The following is a 5205-nucleotide window of genomic DNA, read 5'->3' as shown; positions in this document are numbered from 1 at the left end:
TAAAACACAGATTTTTGGTTTTCTTAATGAAAGGGTTAATAACAAGGTCAATCATTGGACTCTCAGATTTATTACGAAGGGTGGCAAAGAGGTTTTAATTAAATCAGTGGCATCTCCCATGCCAACTCATGTGATGTCTTGTTTTCGTCTACCAAAAACGGTGACTAAGAAACTTACGAGTACAGTTGCTCATTTTTGGTGGGGTGGTAGCGGAAACTCAAAAGGTATGCATTGGTTTTCGTGGGATAAGTTATGTAAGGATAAAGCTGAAGGGGGCATCGGTTTTAGAGATATTCAGAATTTTAACACGGCTTTATTAGCAAAACAGCTATGGCGTTTAATCGATAAACCGGATTCGCTGTTTGTAAGAGTCTTCAAAGGACGCTATTATCGGAAATCAGATCCTTTGGATCCCATCAGATCATACTCTCCCTCTTATGGATGGAGAAGTATTACATCCGCTAGACCTCTGGTTAATAAAGGGCTAATCAAAAGAGTGGGAACAGGTTCAAGCATTTTAGTCTGGAATGATCCTTGGATCCCCGCTCCTCGCTCGAGGCCAGCAACCCCAAAATTTTCGAATCAATTTTTGAATCCATTACTTAAGGTGGAGGATCTTATTAATCCAGTAACTCTGTCTTGGAATCTGGATTTACTCAACGCATATGTTCATCAGGACGATGTGAGTACCATATTGAGTCTAGCAATTAGTCGAAACCCTAAGGCGGATACTTATGGCTGGCATTTTACGGATCACGGTAGATATACAGTTAAATCTGGATATCGTACTGAGAAATTATATCCTGATATGGGACAAACTAATTTGGACATGGGGCCAAATACTAAACCTTTACTGGCACATTCTTGGAAATTGCAGTGTTCACCAAAATTGAAACATTTTGTCTGGCAAATAATTTCTGGTTGCTTACCGGTATATAAGAATCTCCACTTACGTGGAATTAAATGTGATATACAATGTCAGATGTGTGGGGCTGAGGAAGAATCCATTAATCATGTGTTATTTGAATGTCCTTTCGCACTTCAAATTTGGGCACTATCTAATGTACCGTCTTCTCCAGGAATTTTCCCGACCTCATCCATTTTTACAAACATGGACTATCTGTTTTGGCGATTACCAAAAGAACCAGATTTGAGATATTTTCCCTGGATTCTATGGTTTATTTGGAAAAATAGGAATGGAAATTTTTTCAAAAATCAAACATGGGATCCTTTCGATCTACTCCAGACCGCACAAATTGAAAGTGTTATGTGGGCAGAATCACAAACTAAAGATCCTCCAAATACATGATCATTACAAAATGTGGATCATCTTATCATAGGTGATAAAAGTAGATGTTATATCGATGGATCTTGGAGGGCACAAGATTTGTGCACACGACAAGGATGGTTTTATGAAGCAGGTGGATCTACTGATACTATGATGGGTGCCATGTCTATTCGCAAAAGTCTATCACCTTTACATGCAGAATGTGAAGCTTTGATATGGGCGATGGAGTGCATGAAGACCCTACGAATCTCAGAAGTGGTGTTTGCAACTGACTGCTCTCAACTGGTGAAGATGGTGTCTACACCAACAGAATGGCCAGCGTTCACTACACACATGGAGGAGTTTCTACGATGTAAGGAATTTTTTCATCCCTTCACTATTCAGCATATTCCGAGGGCACAAAATACATTGGCGGACAAGCTGACACGAGGTGCTAGAAATCAGCCTGCTGCTATGGTTTATGTTGATTCGATTCCTCCAAGGTGGCTCTTGGATCAGGAACCTACTTAGTTTCGTTATAGCCTTTTGTTGTAAAAAAAAAAAAAAAATTAAATTAAATTTTTAATATTTATATTGGTAATCGATGTATTAAATTATATTCTTTTGTTTTATAGTTGTATTTGTGGAATGTAGATTTACTATTAAAATCATTGTAGTAATAATCAAATTATGAAATGTGGATTTGAAATTAAACACATTTTGTATTTGTAGACTGAAAAAATCCACTGCATTGAAAAGATTATAAACAATCACAACCCATAAAACATCAACAAATAACAATACATAAAAACATTATATATTCACTATAATTTAGATTTCTTAGATAGATTGTATTTATATTATGTTTTGTATTTTTAAATTTTTAAATTTTAATGTTTTCATGTTTTTATCCTATTTTTCATGCTTCCATATGTTTTTGATATTTTTATTTTTATTTAATTTTCATTTTTTATTTTATATAACATTTACTATTTTGGTTTTAAATATATTATTTTGACAATATTTGTGATTTTACGGATCAGAAAATAATTTGTTGTTCGTCATGTACAAATACAAATTAATTTATTTTAGGTTAGGAATATGATTATTTAATTTTCAAAATATATAAAAATATTTAACAGAAGTATACAATTTACATTTTATGACATTTATTTTCAATGTTGCTTTACCTTTAATCTTAATTTTAAAATTGTAATAATCTATATTGAGATCAATATTTCCAATAAGAATCAGAAAAAGTGCTATAATATTTAGTCATTAAAATTATAAACTAAATATAAGATATAAGTAATTATGATATTTTTGGTAGAACTTATTAATATATATTGCTAATATCTGTTTATTAATTGAATATCCTAAATATAATGATAAGTATATATATATATATATATATATATCTGTTTATTAATTATCCTAAAATATCTGTTTATATATATATATATATATATATTAGTAGAATATTTTAATATTTGTTTATTAATTATCTCATATTTTCAAAACAAAAAGTTATACAGTGACATATCAAACCTTTACGGGATTTTGAATTGGTCTTATTTCACATGTCATACATGTTGTAAAAGAATGAAGAATTATCTGTGTATTATTAATGATCAATAGAGGTTCTTTATATAGGAATTACAAAGTATAGGAAAAAGGAAATTATCCAAAACCTAATACAATAGGAAATAGGAAAAGATCTAAAACAGAGTAAAAGGAAAAACATCCTATGTCTAAGTCGGCCAAAGGATAGGCCGACTCTCTCTCCTCGGATGACCGTCTCTCTCTCCTCCATTGGCCACGGCTTGGGCCTTGTCTTGGTCATTGGTTATGGGCCATCCACTTAATGATTTATAACACTCCCCCTTGGATGCCATAACCATATGGGTTTGTATCATGCACGACGTTGCCTCATTAAAACCTTTCTAGGAAAACCAAAAACCCAAGGTGGGAAAAAATAGAAACCGTAGACAGGAAAAAGAGTACAACACATGACACTCCCCCTGATGAAGGCATCACTGAATATCCTTCAGCTGGCGCATTCCTATCTGATGAACCAGCTTCCTGAATGTTGAGGTTGGCAGAGACTTGGTGAACAGATCGGCCGAATTGTCACTGGACCGAACTTGAACCACTTGAACTTCTTTAGCCTTCTGCAGGTCGTGGGTGAAGAAGAACTTGGGCAAGATGTGTTTCGTTCTATCTCCCTTAACGTATCCATCTTTGAGCTGAGCTATGCAAGCTGCATTGTCCTCATAGATGATCGTTGGTTCTTCCTTTTCCTTTCCCACGGCCAGGCCACTCTCCTTTAGGATATGGCCGGTCATGTTCCTCAACCACACAAGCTCTCGGCTTGCTTCATACATGGCTATGATCTTGGCATGATTAGATGATGTTGCCACTAAGGTTTGTTTTGTGGACCGCCAACTTACTGCAGCCCCACCGTGTATAAACACATAACCTGTCTGAGATCTAGCATTGTGTGGGTCAGATAAGTACCCAGCATCTGCATATCCGGCCAAGCTATCTCCTGTCGGCTCATATAGAACAATCTGAGGTCGGTTGTTCCTTACAGATATCTGAACATATATTTTATTCCATTCCAGTGCCTAAGTGTCGGACATGAACTGAATCTAGACAGTAAACTCACGGCAAAACTAATGTCCGGTCTAGTATGACTAGCCAAGTACATTAAGGCTCTAATGGCACTTAGGTAAGGCACTTCCGGTCCGAGTGTCTCCTCGTCCGGCTTCTTTGGTCCGAATGGGTCCTTCTCAAGGTCTAAGGACCTCACGACCATAGGACTCGACAAGGAATGAGTCTTGTCCATATTGAACTGCTTGAGTATCTTTTTTGTATATGTCTTTTGATGCACAAAGATTCCATTATCCACATACTCAAATTGCAGTCCCAAACAGAACTTAGTTTTTCCTAAGTCTTTCATTTCGAATTCTTTCTTTATACATTCGACTGTTCGGGAAATCTCTCCAGTTTCACGGCCAGACTGATCAAGTATCGTAATGTAGTTGCGTTCACCACAGGGGAATAAGTTTTCTCATAATCTATTTCTGGTCTCTGTGAGAATCCTTGTGCTACAAGCCGTGCTTTGTATCTCACTACTTCTCCTTTCTCATTTCTCTTTCTCACAAAGACCCATTTGTATCCCACTGGTTTGACATCTCTATGTGTCACGGTTATAGGGCCAAAAACGCCTCTTTTCTTTAATGATTCTAACTCCACGTTTATAGCTTCTTTCCATTTAATCCAATCTGATCTTTGCATGCATTCATATATGGACGTGGGTTCTAGATCCTCATCTTTTTCCATGATCTCAAGTGCTACTTTATAAGCAAAAATATCATCGACGTCGATATCATTTCTGTTCCATTTCGTTCCAGACATTATATGGTTTATAGAGATCTCTTGATTGTCCGGCCCTGTTGTCCCATGAAGTTTGGCGTCCCGAACCCCATCATATGGAACGGTCGGATCATTTGGCATGGCCGGCTCACTTTGCTCGACCGTCTGGGTCGGCTCGGCCGGTCCATCAATGTTCTGGCGGTTTCCTTGATGCTCTCGGATCCAGCACCTCTCTTGGACTTTCGAGGCTGTTTATCTTTGGAACCACCACGTTTGAGACATTGTTTAGACTCTGTAGCCACTTGACCTTGTCTCTTCTGGACATCTATTCGTATTGGTGCATTACAAGCTGGGATATACGATTTTGTCACTCGATTTGGGTCAGCAAATGAATCTGGCAGTTGATTAGCTAGCTTTTGAAGATGTATAATCTTTTGGACTTCCATATCACATTCTTTAGTCCGAGGATCTTGACAAGATATTGATGGTCGAGACCATTCGGTTTCTTTGCTCAACAGGCCGTTATCTCCCCCAAAGGTCGGATATGTGGACTCATCAAA

The sequence above is a fragment of the Brassica oleracea genome, chromosome C1 (assembly GCF_000695525.1).
Source record: "Brassica oleracea var. oleracea cultivar TO1000 chromosome C1, BOL, whole genome shotgun sequence".
NCBI classification, from domain to species: domain Eukaryota; kingdom Viridiplantae; phylum Streptophyta; class Magnoliopsida; order Brassicales; family Brassicaceae; genus Brassica; species Brassica oleracea.
Note: the sequence above shows the minus strand (reverse complement) of the source record.